The sequence below is a fragment of the Ambystoma mexicanum genome, chromosome 8 (assembly GCF_040938575.1).
Source record: "Ambystoma mexicanum isolate Mex_15411 chromosome 8, UKY_AmexF1_1, whole genome shotgun sequence".
Classification (NCBI taxonomy): Eukaryota; Metazoa; Chordata; class Amphibia; order Caudata; family Ambystomatidae; genus Ambystoma; species Ambystoma mexicanum.
The window spans coordinates 1,504,657,970-1,504,678,267 of NC_090929.1; the positions used below are offsets into that span (position 1 = coordinate 1,504,657,970).

Sequence of the window (20,298 nt, forward strand, 5' to 3'; positions counted from 1 at the left end):
TTTAAACGTGTTGATTATTGATTTCAAATATACATGTTAACCTTTGTTGTGTGCCTGAGGTTCTCACACCCTTTTTATGGGGGATGCCGAGTCAGAGGATACTGGGGTGTTCTGCCACTCGCCCGGTCTGAACACCATAGTGGTAGGAAGCGGGACCCACCTGTGCTCATCACCTCTCTGAGATGCAGTAATCCCTTTGATCTGTAAAAGCTTGTGGGCAGAGAACCTGATGGAAAAAGGACTGCAGGTACCAGCAGGCATTGACTTGACTGAGCAGAGTAGAGGCAGACCCAAATAGAAGTCCACTAGCAAACTGAAGCTCTTACCTGGTATGGAGCGGATCTGTAATGCCACAACCTGACCTAGAGGACTTTGCCACCAGCTCTGTGCTTACACATTGTGGTAGAGCACCACGTAAACACGTATCAGTAAAGGAGTGAATCCAAGATTGTGCCGCAGACTCTACTTTTTTTAAATAATGAAACTTTATTGCAATTCTGTGTTCATTGCATCAGACAATAGTCAAACAACATAAGACATACAACATATCGGTCTTGTAGTATGAGACGGAAAACCCTTACTTTTAATGGATCAACAAAAAACTCCTCACCCTGTTCCATGACCCCATCGTCCCTGCTCCCTTTCCCTTTCCCTTCCCCTACCACCCCCAGGCCCTTGAGACATCCGGTCTCCCCTTTCCATAAAACAACTTATTGGCTCTATTATGAGACCCTCTTGGCCCTCATATATCCCCATTGCACATCAATCATTTTCACCAGACCTTCTCATGTTTGTACGGACAGCCTCTGTTTTTATAAACCGGATTTGCAATACCCATGGATCTGTTCATCCACTCCTCCCAAATACGTAATGAAGGACTGCCCCCCAACCCATCGTAATGCCTCTTTTAACCAACGCTGGACCCACCAGAGTCCTTTCATGTGCTGTGAGAGCGGTGTCCCCCCCCCCAACCCCCACAACCACCAGCAGACACATTGCCGAGCCCATAGCCAATTCGTCCTCCAGTATGGTGTTAATCACTTCTAAAACCCATCCCGGAGTGTGTTTATCTTGGGACAGGACCAGACCATATGATGAAACATCCCTACGGCTATCTTACATTTGAGATATGTATCATTCTCCCTCCTCCCCATTCTATGTAGTACCCGTGGCATGTAGTGTACTCTGTGTAGGATCTTGTACTATGTGGTCAGTAATCACGAATCACTGGCTGTCCAATTAGCTGCCCCTATGGCACATTCCCAGTCCCCTCCTCCAGCGGCTGTGGCTCTACTTTTTGTGCGCCTCCTAAATGCTAATTATGATTGTCTACCACATAGCCAGTATGAGTGGCAAACCAATATTACTTAAAGAACCAAGTCGTAGAGGGGCAATCGTAGAGGTTGATACAGCTTGTAAAAGTGAAAGACCAATCTCTGGAAAATACACACACAGCCACTTCCCCAGGTTTATTAAAGATGCTGCGACAATTCAATGAGTGTCTTGGATCCAGAGGAAGCAGACATGTCTGCTGATGCTTACTTGATACAAATGCTTACTTGATGCAAGGGGAGGCTGCTGGGGGGAAGAAATTCTGGAAGGACTGCTGCCTGGAGGATGGCAGTAAACCCTCTAGAGGCTGGAAGGAGAGGTGGCGTGTTGCTAAACCCTGGAGGAGGAAGGCTGACCAGAGGGGCACACAACAACCCCTCATGCCATTTTGGGGATTCGATAGCCAGAACCAAATGTTTTCCACCATCCACCCTAGGGAATGATTGAGGCCAATGGCAGGATAATAACCTAAAAAGGACCCTGAATGAGTTGGGGATTGAGAATTCCCCATTAAACCCAAGGTCCAGAAGAGATTGGTCATGAATTTCGAAACCCGAGGGACTGATTAGGAAGTCTGAAGGAAACCAAGGTGCATGAGGGGCCTATTGGAACCCCTGAGAGAACCAAGGGAAAAGTATGTTTTGTTGCATTAGAATTGGAGTGGACTGTGAAGAGTAAGTTTGTGAACTGTTTGCTTTGACCAATTCTTGGAACTTTATCAGCTAAAGGTAGCCAGACGAGGAGTCTACAGACTCCTAAAGGTCAGGTTTAAGACTCTTCTGTAGGCCAACCTTCAGGAGTTTTCTTTTAAGAAGTAGGGCATCTCTGGAGGACTGCGGACTTATTAGAATATAGGGACCTTTATGCTGTTGTTTCTGGATACCCTACAAACATGGTTCATGACACTGGTGCCACCAACATTGCTTAAGTGAGGCACACATCAGCACATGGAACCTTGTTTGGCAAGGTTTTTTGGGTACTCCATGTAACCAGTCCCTATCTCAACACATGACAGATGGGTGCTTACAATACACGCTTAACAGAGTTTGCTTTATTGCTGCAATGAGCTACATTCTGCATAATGTTGCCATCAAGCACAAAATCCTCATACCTGAGCAGGATGATAATGGGCAATCCTGATTATGGGACAGATGGACATGGGGCTCACAGATAGACAGGAGATCAAGTTTCTTCAATTAAAAGAGCGCTTAAACATGATCATTTCCCACCAAAAATAATCATACATTCCACCGTTCCAAACCAACAACTGGTCCTAAAAAGAACCATCTTTAGATTTGTAAAAAATGAAATTATACTTTAACTGGAGGGGACACAAATTAAAAGACATGTGTATAAAGCGGTGAGGATTGGTCCAAACAATAAAAAAAAATACTTTGCTCAAAGATTAGTTAAATACTGCTTCTCCAGCATGGGGTCTGGCATGGATTCACATGCTCATGAATATTCCCCGTCGTCAGGCTGGGAATCCTCGGTAAAGAAAAAAATCAGTATCAGTTTCGTTTCTGATCTGTCTTTCTTAGTAGTAACCAATCACTGGTCTCTCGGTCATACTGCCCCCAGCCAATGACTGCCCTCTCCCTAAGCCCCGCCTCTGGCAGCCATCTTCAGATTTTTACCGCATGCTCAAGTGTTGGGAGTCCTCGTGTTTAGCTCTCGAGCTTTTTGCTGCGTTTTCGCGCTTTTTCAAAGAGATTTTCTCATTTTTCGGTCAAACAGAGCCTCAAGCTCCACTGTTTCTACATCCGATCAACGGGGACCCGTTTCGGATTTGTCTACGCCCCTCAAGGGAGAAGTTTTTGTCGAGTTACGCTTCTTGGAGGATTCCAGAAGTTTCTGTGGCCTACCCCGGACATGGCCCAGGAGAAAGGAAGCTCGACGCCCGGAAAGCTGTTCAGGGTTTGCCCTGGATGCCAGCTGCAGAATGTATTCAAAGAGGACGAGCATTCGAAGTGCCTCTACTGCCTTCATGAGGACAAAACGCACGTGGAGAAGGACTGTGCGTTTTGCGGGAACATGTCGGAATGGACCATCAAGGATCGACATCTTCGTCTCTCCAACTGGCTGGAAGGAAAGAGCCCCTCTGATGAGAAGAAGTCGTCGTCTGAGCGGTCTTCTAAGTCCTGTGAGGGCGCCCCGGCGACGAGGGCCCAACAGAAGGCAAAGCACTGTGAGTCCGCGGGCACCGGGAGCGCCGAACGGTCAGGCTCCTCGGCTGCCAGGCAGGGCACATCCTCTCCAGCACCATCAACCATGAGCCAATGCTCTGGCTCAGGGAAGAGGAAAACCAAGAACCCGGTGAAGCTTCTGGAGAGGCCCTGGTCGGTCTCGAAGGATCCAGCCGAGGAGGACCGAGGCGGTGACCCTCACCCCAGGTGGTGAAGGCCTTGATTCACCCGGCTAAGGCCTTTATCGAGGAAGTCGCGGCGGCCCTGGTGCAGCCTGGGGAGGCTACACCAGTGGAGGCAACCTCGGGGCCCAGAGTTTCTCTGCCACCGAGGAGGGAAGCCTCTTTCAGGGCCATCGAGAAGACCCCCGTGAAGACTCTGGCGGAAAAAGAGGGGGGGAGCCGGTGGCCATTGTGGACACGGACACAGCCTCCGAGGAGGAACTGGTTGAAGTTTTGGAGGGCCTCGACGAGGGCTTCGAAGAGGCCTCGTCCCACGGGAGGGATCCCGACGAAGGGGACGACGAGAGCCACGGCGACGCCGGCGAGGTTCCTAGTCAACCGTCGCGCCCGTCGCTTCAGGAGCCACAGGACAACTCGGCGGCCATTTTGTTGGCAATACAATCCTTATGTTCGGAGATTGCCCCTACCACCGACGGAGGAGCCGGAGCCAGACCCGTCGGGAAGTCCCCCAAACAAGAGAAGACAGACCCATACAGCCCCGCCTTTTCAGTCCTCACGGCCTGCTCAACCTTTGGCCACGTCCCCCGTACCTGAGGATGACACGGGAACGGACACGGCCACAACGGGTACGGATGACGCGGGCGGTGACGACGGGACTACGGGACGGAGTTCCCATCGCCCCCAGCCCGGGCCTGCCCGCCCGATGAGATTGGGTCTTTCCACTCTATGATCGCCACGGCATCTGAGCTTTTTAGCTGTGCCCCAAAGAAAAGAAGGAAGGTTTCCTTTACCAACGGCGCAAGGAAGACAGTCCTTGCCGTGCCTCTGTTGGATGACATATGGGACGAGGGTCTCACCCTTCTCAAGAACCCGTCTACGACGCCTGCCAAGAGGGATCGGTACGAGAAGAAGTACTGGCTCGCTGACACGGCCCCTTTGTGCCTTAGGGCGCAGCCGACCCCTGACTCAGTCATCTCAGTGGCGGCCTAGAAGAAAGCGGGGGGCATCGGCCTCAACTTCTCCGCCGGACGGCGAAGGAAAGAAGCGGGATGCAATGGGACGACGAGTTATCTCGTTGGCGGCAACAACAATTAAGGTGGTGTCATGATGCCTACCCCCGGGGATCCAAACCACGTCCAGCAACCCCGGAAGCAGGCATCAAGTTATCCTAATCAAGCCCAACAACCCCTGCTAGGGGCTATTTGGGCCCAGTCCTGGCGCCTATGGCGCCAGGCTCATATGGAGAGTCAGTCCTGGCGCCATAGGCGCCAGGCTCATAGATTAAAACTCACCTGATGCAGACCATGCTGCAAAATTACCTGATGCAGACCATGCTGCAAGAGCTCCAAGCCAAAAGAGGCTTGGAAGGGACTACTTTACTTAGGGACTATTTTTTACTCCGGCGGGGCTGGGGAGGAATACTTACCAGGGACTACTTTGGAGGCTTTTTAAACCACGCCCGAAGAGCAGCACACGCTTCACGTTATTCTGCATCCAGCAGCGTAACGCTCACCGTGCCTGCAAGTCTGCATCCAGCCTTCTGCCACGCCCGCCTCGAGTTTGGAGCTCCTAGAAAAAGGGAGAAAGAAGGAGAAAAGGTTAGAACAAGAGCAATACCTTTAATCCTTACCTGAATTCCCGATCCATCGCGCCTTCGAGCTGGAAGAAAGAAGTTATTTTATGCGCGTCGCCTCACCTGCTGCAGCGCCGCGCTGAACTCACCGGCCTTCGCAGCATCTTCACATTCCACCGCATCCTCCTGTATGTTCCCGCCGCACTCCGGCACCTAAGGAGAAGACAAGAACAGCAAGGTGAGCCAAGGAAATACACAGAGGAATATTAGTTACCCTCCCATAGACTTACCTGATTTTACCACCGGAGGTACTATTCCTCTTCACGGGTCGGCACAGCTTCCACTGCATCTTCGCCGAACCCCGGCCCCTAAGGGGACACAAAAGGACAGCAAGGTGAAACAAAGGGACAAACAAGGGGAACCCTCCTCACCACAATAGACTTACCTGATTTTACCGCTGGAGGTATTATTCCCCAAGACTTCATACTTTCTCTCAGCGCCTGAATAAGGGAGAAAGCAACAGGTTACATATTGACATTATTTTATCGAACTGTGTTGGAAAATACAAATCCTTAGCAGAATACTACCGGTTGCCACGAGGAACTCTTCATTAGGATCAAGCTGCAACCTGCAAGGAATCAGACAAGAGTGAAAGTCAGGCATTTGAACTCTTACGAACTTTATACTTACGGCGTCTTGCCGGGAATCTCGGAGTCAATATTGTTCTGGAACTCACCAATTCCTTCGAGCCAGTGACGCAACTGGTTATCAACGCGCCCCTGCGCTCAATGCAGGATGGAGAGCTCATCTTTTCAAACCATCAGGTGAGACTATAAGAGGGGACATCAAAGGTGATCTGTGGGGAGAACAGCAGGGGTGGGGTGATTTACGCTCAACTCCACGGGTGGTTAATTCCCTTTCTCCATTTGCAGAAGAATATTCCTACCTGTCAAGCAAACGAAGCTAGGTGGGCTAGTCCAGTCCGTCATCTCGGCCCTACGTGTCACATTGGTGGAGACCGAAGCTGTTCAAGTTCTGATCGACGCCTCTGTGGGAGCCAGGTGAGCGTAACAGGTGGCCAATGCCCTTGCGATCGTGGCCCGCTATGACAAGGAGTTATGGTACAAGATCGCCCCCCTGTTGGACTTCCTACTGGACGACAAGAAGGCTAAGGCCCTGGAGATCTTGCAGGAAGGTGAGGTGGCGTCGGACCACGCCATAACGATGGCAATGAACATTGCCGACACCGGTTTCCGCCAGCTAGGCAACGGCGTTTGCCTCAGACGGCGAGGGTGGCTCAAGGCGACGGATTTCTGCCAGGACGTACAAGGCAAGGTTTTGGACATGCCGTTCGACGGGAACAACCTGTTTGGGAAAACAGTGAATGAGTCCCTCCAAGCCATCAAGGTGGACACGGAGACAGCTAAGGCCCTAGGAGTTCTCCAGCAACGAAGGCTGTCCTTTCGGAGCTCCGGAGGCAAGCAGGGTGCCTCCAAGGGATTTGGCGGTGGCTCCTCTACGTACCGCCAAGCGGCCCGCTCCTCGTCGCAGGAAGCCTATAGAGGACGAGGCAAGTCGGGTGGATCCCGCCATCATCGCCAGGGAGGCCAAGGCGGCAAGGCGTCCTCCAAGCAAGATTGGACCGACCGTGGTGTCGGGCCCCCACCGAAGCACGCCCTCGAATTTCTAAAAAAGTGCCCCTGCATTCCTCCCGTGGCCAGGACGGAAAACCACGTCCCTCAACTACTGTTGGAGGTAAGGGCGATGCTCAAGAAAGGTGCCATCGAGCTCGTCCCAAAGAGGCTCCGGGGTTCCGGAGTATACTCAAGGTACTTCCTCCTGAAAAAGAAGACAGGAAGGTGGCGACCCATCCTGGACCTGCGACGACTGAACAAGTACATAAAGACGCAAAAGTTCTGGACGGTCACCCTCCAGCACTTGCTGGGACAGCTGGAGGAGGGCGATTTCCTGTCATCGTTGGATTTGGAGGATGCATACTTTCACATTCCCATTCTAAAAGGACATCGGAAGTTTCTCAGGTTCGTGGTCCAAGGGCGGCACTACCAGTTCAAGGCCATCCCGTTCGGATTGACAGGGTTTTCACCAAGTGCCTCGCTCCAGTGGCGGTGCGGCTGCGCCTGCAGGGGATCCACGTCTACCCCTACCTGGACGATTGGCTCATCCACGCAAGGACAAGGGAGCTTGCCTTAGAACACACAGCGAAGACCGTCCAGCTGCTCACGGACCTGGGGTTCTCCATCAACTTCCCCATGTCCCACCTGGTCCCCTCTCAAGTCGCACTGTTTCTGGGAACCAAGCTCGACACAGTGCCGCGTCTGGCCTCGCCGTCGGAGGAAAGGACAAAGGCCATCCTAGGCAAGGTGCAGCATCTGCTGGCCACGGACGTGGCCAGGGTGAGGTCCATCAAGTCCCTCCTCGGGATGATGTCCTCTTGCATTTATCTTGTGCGCCTGTGCAGGCTGCAGATGCACCCTCTGCAGGAGTTCCTCGACGCCCCCTGGATTCAAGCGACGGGCAGCTTCGAGGACAGGATCCCTCTCAACGAGACCTTCCGACGAGTGAGATCCGGTGGTGGGGCACCCGCGCTCATCTAGCGGCAGGGACAGACTTTCAGACTCCGGCCCACCAGGAGACGGTGACGACGGATGCCTCCCTGGAGGGGTGGTGAGCGCACACCGGAGATCTTCACGCGAGAGGCTTCTGGCTCCCGGAGGAGAAGCCGCTCCACATCAACATCCTGGAGCTCCGGCCAGTGTTTTGGGCCCTCAGGTCCTTTCTCCTGTCCCTCAAGGGCAAGGTGGTGAGGATCTTCACCGACAACACCACCACGATGTTCTACATCCCGAAGCAGGGCGGAACCAGATCCCCAGCCCTATCCAAGGAAGCCCAGGATCTGTGGCATTAGGCCGTTGCCCAAAGGATGTTTCTGTTGCCGTTTCATCTGGCAGGGATAAAAAACACCATTGCCGACTCAATCAGTAGAGAGCTGCGCTCGTGCCACGAGTGGGATCTACACCAGGATCAAGTGGACCAACTCTTTCAGTGACGGGGCAAACCCCAGATCGACCTGTTCGCGACGGCGATGAACTCAAAGTGCCAGAGGTTCGCCAGCAGGTTTCCCCAACCGAGGAGCATGGGCGATGCGGTCTCGTTCCCCTGGGACGGCCTGTTCCTATATGCGTTCCCTCCGTTGCCGTTGCTGCTCCGACTCATCAACCAGCTCAAGAGGTCCCGGTGCAGGATGATCCTCGTCGCACCGGCGTGGCCGAGGCAGATCTGGTTCCCGGACCTTCTGAACTTGTCGGCGTCCCTACCGGTCAAGCTGCCGACGGACACAGATCTTATTTCCAGAGATGGAGGCGCCATCCTTCATCACGACCCGGAGTCGCTGAACTTGCAGGCCTGGCTCCTGCAGCACTAGAGTTTGGAGGGTACGATATACCAACTGCAGAGAGGTTATTGCAAAGGCCAGTGCGTCCTCAACTCTCAAGTGCTACGGATATAAGTGGAAGAGGTTCTCTGTCTCGTGCCGTGCACAGAAAATTATCCCTCTGCGGATTACGGCCCCTCAAGTACTGCCGTACCTACTGTCGCTGGCCAAGGCTGGACTAGCTCATGCGTCCATCAAGATACATCTGGCTGCGATCTCCCGATACACCAGAACTACGGGACGGGCATCCTCGTGGTCTCATCGCCTGGTGAAGGAATTTATGAAGGGACTGTTCCGATCGTTCCCGCCGGTGAAGGCTCCTGCCCCGGCGTGGGAACTCAACGTGGTGCTGTCTAGGCTCATGGGGGCGCCATTCGAGCCTCTGCATTCGGCGCCGTTGAAGTTCCTGTCGTGGAAGACAGATTTTCTTGTGGCCATCACCTCCGCACGATGAGTGGGAGAGATCCAGGCCTTAACCTGCAAGCCTCCATACTTGACTTTTCACGACACGAGGGTGGCGCTGAGAATGCAGCACTCCTTCATGCCCAAGGTGCCGTCGGACTTCCACCTCAACGAGCCCTTGGTGTTACCAGTTTTCTTCCCGTCGCCTTCGTCGCCGGCCGAGAGGACTTTGCACTCGCTGGATGTGGCTAGAGCGCTGAAGTTCTACGTGGACCGAACAAAGAGTTTTCGGAAGACATCACAGCTGTTTGTGAACTTTGGACCTGTGAACCAAGGGAAGGCTCTCTCGAAGGCTTCCATTTCCAGATGGCTCTCCGGCTGCATCATGCACTGTCATCGGTTGGCAAGCCAACCGTTGCCCGGCCGTCCGAGAGCCCATTCGACCAGAGCGATCGCTGCTACCACGGCGTTCTTGTCAGGTGTGCCCCTGCTGGACATCTGCAGGGCTGCTACGTGGAGGTCGACGCACACCTTCACGAGATTCTACTGCATCGACCGGGATTCCAGGGAGGAGTCCAGAGTTGGCCAGGCAGTGCTGTGCAACCTGTTCGCTTAAGGTGAGCCTGGTGAGGAGGTAAGAGATGCTTAATGTTAAGCCTTGCCACCTCCCGTGGTTGTGCATGTGTGTACTGCTATGTATTCTTATATTCATGAGCATGTGAATCCATGCCAGACCCCATGCTGGAGAACAACAGTTACAGGTAAGTAACTTGTTTCTTACCCAAGACTGTCACCCTTTGGGGGAGGTGGGGTAGAAAACACTGATGTGGGTTACTCCATTCTTCCCCATCATCTTTTTGGTCCCCAATCTGTAAGTGTGTTTTTTAATTCCGGTCCAGGTTTTCCTATGTTGGGAAAGAGGGGCTGTGAGTCTCTTTCTGGTTGGTCTGTTAACAAGGTTTGCACCGTCGGGCCCAGGGACATATTTTCCAGACTTCTTCCAGGATAGACGCAGCCTGACTGGATTTTCTGTATGGTTCATCCCCACCCAATACAAAATTCCCCTCTCTGGATCCACTCTGGGTTTTGGTTTTGTTCAAGAGGGGAATTATGGTACATGCTGTTTTTTCTATCTCCTTTATCCCAAAGGAGATGGTCTATTACAGGGGATATGCTGTTACTGCAAACAGCTGCTGTTGTGACCTGGGGATACAATACAAGGTCGATGCAGTGTAGTCAATGTGGTCAAGCTGGCAATACGATTCTCTAACCCAAATTCAGCCAACACACAGTTACTATAGTCATGCATCTGTGTCACCAATATAAAATTGGTAGCCATGATATTGACAGGTACACAATAGTTCAGAAAGAGTATTTTGAAGTCCAAAAAACCTATAGAGACTTTACTTACTGTCTACTTGCCCACTGAACAAAATGTTTATGAAATCTTCTTGTCACTGAAAATAAAGAGCTTATACTGGCAGTGGGGCTACAGGAATTCCACGCCCTTGTCTACGAATGGGAAGTATGGTGTCATTTACTTCAAACATTTAATTTCTAAAATGCATTTATCCTCAATCCATTTGTATGAATGATATTGCTCCCTCTAAAGTACATTGCCCTTGTAAATGACTTGCATGCAAACACCATTTAATTTGGTATATGATGAGAGAAACCAGAATGAGACTGCGCCCAATGTTCCAAGGTGATTTAATATATTTAGAAAAGGTGCCCTTCCTGATGACACGTGTTTCGGTCTCCCTTGAGACCTTTCTCAAATCAGGGCTGTTTAATTTAACATAACACATGTAGGATATTACAAAACATATTCCAACATTAACATAAGAGAATGTAACATTTCACATGTTATTCCCATTTTACAATTACATGGGGAAAAAAGGCAACATTATGTACACAGTTGTAAATCAAAAAACAAAATGTAAAGTGCAAAAAATAAAATGCCAGACAAGCATAGGGTTGGGTTAGGGGAAGGAAGATCGGGAACAAGAGACCGATAAAAATATCTTATTTAGTAAGTGCTTATTGGGGAGTGGCATACGCAGTTTCAGCAAATTAATAAGTAGTTCCATGTTACCTTGTTTCCTCAAGTGCCCCTATTAGGTTAGGAAACTTGTCTGTTCATCAATATTCGGGTTAGATCCCTTGAAAAAATAAATGGGTCAAATGTCACCTTTACTCTTCAAACTATTACGGATTAGTGTAAAGTGTCAAGTATTACTCAAGAGTTAGCTGCCTAGTTGTAGTTTAAAGTCGTACATTTCAAATACGACTCTCCTGTCTTGGGGAGTATATGCACAAATATCAGCATCAAAGCTTAGGGAAGCATTTAGTAGAATTCTAGCTTTTTTTCATTATAAATTCCATTGCTTAACGCGCATGTGTGCTCATAAAAACGGTCTCTGATGCGAGTTCCTCAACTCGCATCCCAGACCAAGTATTAGTGGTCCATCCATACTTTATAATGAGATAACTGGGCGCACGCATTTGTGTAGCTACCAAGTATTGGTGTTCAATCCAATACTTCATAATGAGATGAATGTGTGCACACGTTTGGGCAGCGACGTTCAGATCGATATTCTTTCTCAATTAATAACATGGGGATAACTGCACGCACACGGTTGTGCAGCATTCTATCAAGTATTCTCATGCTGCACTTTCTTGACGGTCTCTTACCTTGTGCATGTAATCCTGTGTACGATTGTGTGATTCCTTTAACTTGAGGGGGCGCCATTACGCGTCCTCTCCTAGATATTTTGAATGTTGGTTGCCATGCAAATGGACCTAATCGAAGTCCCTCTTCATTGTCGGTTGCATAGTTACCTCTGTGTAGCTTGGCGGCCATGTTTGAGGAAAGGCTCAAATCATTCGATACCTGGGATGATCTGAATAAATATAATGTGGAGTGGTTAACAAAAATAGTTGTGGGGTGTTGATACTTGAAGTTGCGGTTAGCATGCTTCATAAAAATTATGATGTGTAAAAGAATGAATATTTTATTTAGCAAAAATGCGGTTAAGTTCTGCGTTGAATCGCGAGTTTCTTTTAACTCTAGGGGGCGCCAGTAGGCTTCCTCTCCATCAGCATATTATGTGAAATGTGCTGTCTGACCAAGTCAAATATAGGGCAGAAAGCCCTCATAGTTAAAGAGTATTAATACTATAAGTACAGTTGATAGGTTATATAACACTTGCAGATTGGAAGTGGAAAACAGATTCATATTTTCTGGAAAGAGCATGATTTTGTTGCAATTCAAAAATGCGTATAAAGTATTATTAGGATTGTAAATGCCTGATTAGTTCTCAATGGGATGATTCAAATAACTCGTTGAAATTTTGTATCTTTTATCTATATAGCGCCTATCCAGAGGCTCAATATAGCGCCCGCTTATGAGAATCACATTATGGAGACTTGGTTTCCTGGCTTCATACAGGATAACATCTACTTAAGTGTGAACAGGAGACACACTTCAGCCAAGTCAATCATACTTCTATTATAGAAAAGACACCATTTCATTGTCCGTGTTTAGACCGAGGACTGTTGAGTTCAGTTTGCAGATTATTCTCGCCTCGGCTTGCCTTCATTTCTTTTCTTTGTTCCCCCCTCGTCTACCTAGTGTGACCCTCTGGAGGCCAATGAATCTTATGTCTGCCTTATTGTCCATTTGGTGTTTCTCTTGCCAATGGCATGCAAGTGGTAGTCTTGGGTCTTGACTCCCAATTTTGGCTAAATTTTGCTAAATGCGTCCGTTTCCAACGGACGCATTTACTAGCACAAGGTTCTTACAATTCTACAACCTATCAACTGCAGGACAAAACACGTTGTGTATGGAATTGTGTGTGTGTGTGCAACCTGGTCTATATTGGCAGCACGATCAGAGAATTAAGGATTCGTGTAAGAGAACACTTAGCCAAAATTGGGTATCGTTCCATTTAACTGAAATGGCTTTCCTGTACTCAAAGATGGTAGCAGCTGTTTCGAAACTGTTGCTGTTTCACTATCCACATCAATGATCTCTTCTCAGTGCTATTTTGGAATCCCCAGTGTGCTCTGTGGTTACCAGATACAAAGTTGATAGTTGGCGACTTCTCAAATGCTGTTTAGTTCTCTGTAATACGAAGCGCAGGAAAGGCATTTTTCGCCGGCAAGACATTCTCACTCCCGACATACAATGTTATTATTTCCTCACCCATTCAGTGAAACAGAGTATTCCGCAAAGTATTGAACCCTTGGCATTGTTCCCAAATTTTCAACACACACAGAAGCAGAAGTGCATGTGAGAGGCATTTCCATATGGACTATTCACACAGAAACACTGTACGTTACACCATGCATCTAAACTTTACATGCAGTTACTCATCTTCAAATAGAAAGCCATCAGTATTGCATGTAAAAACATGAGAACCTGCCTAAAACGCTGCCTGTGGTTATTTCTTAAAGATCCACTGTCGCATCAAAATTACCCTATAAGTATTTTGTGGAGTTCCACAAGGATTTTCTTAATCAGTACATAGTCTACTTGTGTCCCAACCTGAAGACCTATGCAGCACAGACATGGAAAAATGTCAGCCTCTGAAATGTTGCTAGTCTGCCATTGACTCTTGCATGACTAGGAGCATCCTGAAATTCACCAGAAACCAAACAGAAGCATCATCACCTCAATCAAGTAAAACTACCACTGATCCTGGATCCGCTCCCAGCACCAAAGTAAACATATCAGTTGTCCTATACTCCAAAATGGCCCTTGATGCCCAAACTATTTCTGCAGTCTACACTTTCCACCACATTTCCTAACTCAGATGTACACTCCTTCATTCTCCCCCTACCTCCTTGACCCCAATGTACAGGGATGAGCCCCCCTCCCTGTTAAACTGAATGTATAGGAAATAGACCACAGACTCCCACAAACCAAATGCAGATAATTTATCGGGTTGGTCAATGATTCGTAACACTGCGAAAATCAGAAATGTAGTGCCTTTCAGAAAAGCGCTTTAAAATATTTTGTGGGGTGAGAATGTCGTGCACAGTAGAGCGGAGTTGTGAAGCTGAGGTGGGAAGCAGTCTGCAGCAGTCCAGCACAGGAGTCTTTCTACTGTGCTCTACGTGTGAGGAGGAGCCTATATCTACCCACACCTACCGCGGAGCGGTGAGTGGAGTTGTGAAGCTGAGGTGGGAAGCAGTCTGCAGCAGTCTGCAGCAGTCCACTGCAGACGCGGAGCCGCATGGAGCCTGACGTGAGACCACAGAAGTCATCTAAGCCCACGTGGCTGATGGTGTCCGGAAAGAAAGAGAGGAGTAAGTTGGAGTCAGCGATGAGACTGGCAAGGTTGCCTCTCGACGAGTCTGGTCACCTGACTCTAACGAGCATGGCCTCGGTGACCGGAGAGCACAGCGTGCTAAGAACGAAGTCCCCACCCCCTCCAAGGGTTGTTGGTGGAGATCCCAATACCACCACTGGGCGAGAGGACGGTGCCCAATCGGAGCCGAGATAGTAGATCTCGGCGTCAGGTAGCGCTGCCGTGACACCGTCCCTGATGAACTCGGCACAAGTACAAGCACAAGCAGAATCAGAAGTAGACTCTGCGGAATTTGCAGCTACCCGAACAGCGACTACAGAGGAGCCACCCGAGGGGGTCCAAGGGGAAGACCTTACCGCCCCTTCCTCCTCCGCAAGCCCGGTCAGTCCCACTGCTGGCAGTCCGCTGTCCACCGGTAAGGCGAGTGGCGCCTACGCGAGCGTGGTCGGAGGACAGCGCCCGCCTGACGTCAGGCGGAAGTCCAGCGGTGGTGGAAACCGCAAACTAAGTGCGGAGGGAGAGGCGGAGGCGGAGGGGGCACACTCAAACCAGTATGAGAGTGCCTCGGAAGCTGGAGGCACAGTCCCCTCAAGCAGAACTCCGCCACGACCCATAGAAAGTCCCGAGAGGGGAAACTCAGAGGTGGAGTTTCATGCCAACACATCTCCCAGAGTGACTCTAAACCAGCAAAACGGGCACGAAGAGACTGCACAAGAGCTGTTGGGACACCTAACTGGGAGATCTGAATTCGGAAGGAATGGGGAGTCGGAGCCCAGTAGACAGTCAACGCAAATAAAGGCAATGGTGCACAATAACCCCAGTGGGAACGCTAGCACCCCACAAAGGCAGGAAAAGTGTTGTATAAGGACTAAAAGAAGATCCAATGACAATAAGCCTATCATGGAGATCAGTGGCAGTGAAACAGATGCCGACATCGATACAGACTTTGAAGGTCCTAAAGAAACTGACGAGGCAGTGATTGAACTAGACACTGACACTGCCCCGGACAGTAACGTGACTGGTGATTCGGAAGATGAAATAAAGGCAACAAAGGAAACAGATCTAAATCAACCAAAACCTGAAACGGTAGAAAAAGGGGAAAAAAAGGACCAAACTATCAAACCCTCATGAAATTGGGAATTCAAGGGGCGAATCAAGGGTAAAAAAAAAGTCAAGCAAAAGAGCCCCTAGTAAACAGCCACCGAAGGAACAGAAGGTTAAGAAGGCAACGAGAAAAAGAGGAACCCCAATCAAAGGGCTGCCCACTCCTCTCCTGTCATGTCCATTAAAGGCTTTCTTTACTCAACATCACAAAAGAAAGCTACTTACAGAAGACAAAGTATCCGACACTGAAATGCTCGAAGTAGCACGCGAAACGCCACCAGCACTTAAGCAGAGGAAAACGGAAATGGACGCCAGAGCATCTAACAGGCAGGAGCATGCAAAAGGGGTGGTACCAGAAAAGAGGGTAAAGGACTGTGAAGAACCTCATAAGGGTGGTGGGGAGATGGTCCGGGAAGGCCTGGAGGAAACGGGAAAGCCCAGTGCCCATCCACCAAAGCCCCAATTACAACACCCCAAGAAGGGGGATCAGGAGATCATATGTTCAATGGAAGAACCGGTGGAGGGCAACAAGGAGGGCATATGTCTGGCAGTCCAGCCACCTAGGAACATAAATCAACAACCTGAGTGCTCGACTGAAAGGGAGCAGCGTTTTGGCATGGACTAAGCCACATTTGGCGACGGGCACGCCTAACAAATCTTTCATTGAAACAAGGAGGTGTCCAAAAGCCTCTGGGAGCACGTCCTTGTGAATAAGGGGTCAGCGGGGCTCAAATTGACAAAAGACAAAATTCAGAGTCCCCGTCTAGACGCCACACACACAGAGCCTCATGCTGTAACGCGAAGACAGGAACAAATTCAAGAATCTCCGAAAAAGAGAAGATTAAGCGATATTGCAGCCTCAATGCAGAAAGAGTCTCCAAATAAGAAACCCGACATGATAGCAATTATGTCAGCGATGTCTATTGTGCTAGCACCGTTCTGCAAGTTATACGAAGCGATCAAAGAGGATGTTAAAGACAATACCGCATTACTATCACATATGATAATCAAATTGTCCCACGTTGAAAGTTACATCACCGCTGTAGAAGATCGAGTAACTGCCCAGCCGTGCAACTGGGAAAGCAAAATCACAATGCTGGAAAAAAAGATCGAAAGCATGGAAGCCCTAAATAAGGAACAAATGAAACTAATCAGCAGTCTGAAACCAAAACCCCACGTGGCGCAGCCACAGTCAAAGATAAAGGGTAAACCTCTGCCAACACCTTCCACGGAGAAAATGTAAGTCAAACTGGGCCAAATTACAAAAGAAACCGTCCAAGTGCTATTGCATCAGGCAGAGGAACCAACTAGCCCGAAAAAAGATTTGAGCCAGGCCGGCGACCCATCAGAGATAATCTTCGTCCGGGCGGGGCAGCAAGAAAAGGTGAAACACGTAAAACCAACCAAACGGTGGATGGAAGAGGGCATTGCAAGATCGCCTAAAACTACAGAGGAATTCCTGGATAGTTCCGACCTAATGAATATGTCAATACATTTAGAAAACAAGCAAACAGAAAAAAATAAAGACTCAAGATGCACCGAAAATCAGCAAATCAGCTATTCAAATAAAGGAGCTCGACGGGGCAAACGTGGGGGCAGAAAAAGAGCATCGCTTCAAAGGGCCTACCACGCCAGTGCTGGCAAATACAAAGGATTTCGACCCCAAAAATAGACACCAGTCAACGACGGAAAACATGAAGAACAAACCAAAAGAATATACCACAAGAGGAAGCCCACATAAACATAGAGAGCAAAGATCCGAAAGGGAACAACGAAACAGTTTAAAAGAGGAGACAAGAGTGTTTAAGTTGGAGCAAATGGACTCAGAAGGAGGATTTTTGATGCTCAATAGACCAACAGTTTTGAACATAATGAAGAAATCAAAAACATTTTAAAAAATCAGAACGGAAGACGTTAAGTTAGTAGAGCCATATCACGTGGAAAAGAGGGCAAAGGCCTACGTATTGAACATATTGATCAACAGGCTTACGAAGAAATCGAATCTTTGGGCTTACGCCTGACGGAGCTAAACACGACAAGGGACAAAAGGGGCCCCCCAAAGGATAAGGCAGGAAGTCCCAAACTACTAAAACACTATAAATCAAAGACAGAAGAGCGATATCGCCAAAACTGCTGGAAATACGCTCAGGAGCGGGATGATGCCAGAAAGGTCCATCGCGACACCCGCTGGGAAGGAGAACGAAAGAGACAGAAGCGGGATGGGTAAAGAAACCCCCGACTCAAGTTGGTCCCGAAACATCAGGGAAAACCGGGCAAGGGGTTATGGACAAACATCGGACAGTCCGTCCAGAGTCAAGTATCGAGAGACGCGGAGGGTCGCAGAGGAAGAGGTGAGGATAAACGAGGATAAGAAAAGAGCCCAGGCTAGCAGCGAGGCGGTAGCATCGGCTGAACGCAAACTGGGCCCGTGGAAATGGTTAACCCAAAGTTGGAACAAAAACACAGGAAAATAACAATGACCAGGGTCATCCAGCGTCCTCGAGAAAAATTCCAGAATTGGCGTGGAGAGGCCCGAAAAGGATAAATTCAGCTTGGGTTTGTGGAACACAAGAGGCCACGTACATTTGACGATAGTCGGAGAGGTCGACTTGGGACTCTAGGACATAATTTGTATACAAGAAACGTGGTTGGTAGACAAGCCGGCATTTGACGGCTATACCATGGAAATTTCATCGGCGGTGAAAGGTCTGCTAGGTAGACCATGTTCTGGTCTCCTAGTGGCAATTAAAACGGGACAGGGGCTATCGGAACCAAGAAAGTGGAAAGAGGCATACGAAGTGCTGGTGGTTCTGTCTTCATGGAGTCATTCCAATGACAGGAAACAAAACACGCACCCAAAGTCCCTAGCAATAATAAACTGCTATTGGAACCCGCAACGGATGTCCACAAAAACGCTCTGTGCAAACATGAGCACCACGATTGACCAGCTGTATGAGGAATTCGAGAGGATAGAAATCCTAATATGCGGCGACTCCAACGCAAAATGTACCGATCCGGGGACCCTACAGCCAGGAACCGCGCAATGGAGTGGGATAAAAGAAGCAACCAAAGAAAGAGGAGAGGCGTGGAATGAAGTAATTAGAGTAAGAAATATACAAAACACAGCCTCTCTCTTCCCATCTCAATCAAACCTCCCAACGTGGGAACGTAATTCCTCAAAAGCTACCCTCGACTATATTTTTATTTCAGATGGTCTTACAAGCGGCATGAAGAGTTTTGAGGTTCTAAAAACTCAACAAAGTGACCATAATTTACTGATTTGCACATGGCAAGGCTACAGACCAAGCAAAGAGACTTATGAAACAACTATTGAATGTAACGCTCAAAGAAACCGACTCACGATAACTGAAGTAGACATAGTGAAAATCAAACGAGCATGGGTCAAAAAGGTTAACAATAACCAGGCAAACAATATTGAGGACAGGCCAAACTACTTACCCCTGTTACTGGCTTTTTGAACGCAAGTGACTAAAAACACCAGAAAACCAGACGCTGTAAGACACGCGTATGACAAAGCTTTGGTCGATAAAAGAAAAGTGGTACGAAGATGGAAAAGAATAGCCAAAAAAACAAATGCTCGGGAAGACTGGGAGAAATGGAAGCAGGAAACGAAAGGGTACAACTGGCAAAAACAGCACAGAGCATGCCAATATCAAAAGGACGCTGAGGAGATGATGGGCAAATTGCAATCAAAAGAATCAAGTGAATTTTGGGGTCTAATAAAAGCAATGAGTAACGCTGTAGCTGAAGCAAGGTGGATACGGTACCTAACCATGGAATTCAAGAGCCCAGACAGAGCTGTGTCTATGAGAGAAACAATGGTCCAATACACCCTGGGTAGACATCCAGCTGATATTGAAAGGACAATCAATACATTGAAAACATCTAGAGCCCCGGGCCCAGACGGTATAACAAACATGGACCTCAAACTGTGCCCGAAGGAATGGTCGGAAGTGATCAGTAAAATCTTCGTGGAGTGTAGCAGGAAAAAAATGATCCCGAAAACTTGGCTGAATGCGGTCATAGTTCCAATTTATAAGAAAGGACCCTGAAGTGAGCCAGAAAGTTATAGACCTATCGCCTTGCTGGACATAATAGGGAAGATTTTCACTACTCATTTGCTTTCCCACTTTCGAACCTGGGAACAAAACGGTCCATCGAAAGACTTCCTGCAAACGGGCTTCCAAAAAAACGGTAGCACCGTGATTAACATCCTACTTTTAAACATCTTGAAAGCAAAAGTAAAGGAGGGGCGCCCCAGATCTTTCTGGCCTTTGTGGACCTATCAAAGGCTTTTGACAGGATAGACCGGAACAAGCTATGGTCTAAACTACAAAGTTGGAATTGCCCGGAAGAGGTGATGGACCCAATAAAAGCTCTTCACGCCGAGACGAAAATCAGGGTGAAATTAAACCAACAGGGCACCTTATCCGAGGAGACCGATGTAAACAGAGGCGTTAAGCAGGGCTGTCCATTGGCCCCGGCTTTATTTATAGCGTTTCTGGGAGACTACCAACAGTCAGAAAGTAAAATAAGAGCATTTCCGCCAAAAATTGGAAAAACAGAGATTCCCCGCCTCCTGTACGCGGATGAGGTGATTCTGATCGATCAAACGAAAGTGGGCCTTCAGCGGAAACTATCCAATTTGGTAAATTACATCAGCGAAAACAACCTCGAGATAAATAAATCGAAAACAAAAATCTTGGTTATAGAAAAAGGCCCAAGTAAAACG

At 48.8% G+C, this 20,298-nt stretch overlaps 1 protein-coding gene across 1 annotated transcript in view; it reads left to right on the forward strand.

Moving 5' to 3' along the window:
* CNNM2 (cyclin and CBS domain divalent metal cation transport mediator 2) overlaps positions 1-20,298 on the forward strand; it is a 2,211,754-nt gene that overhangs the window by 2,122,741 nt on the left and 68,715 nt on the right. The gene's annotated exons all lie outside the window — the stretch shown is intronic.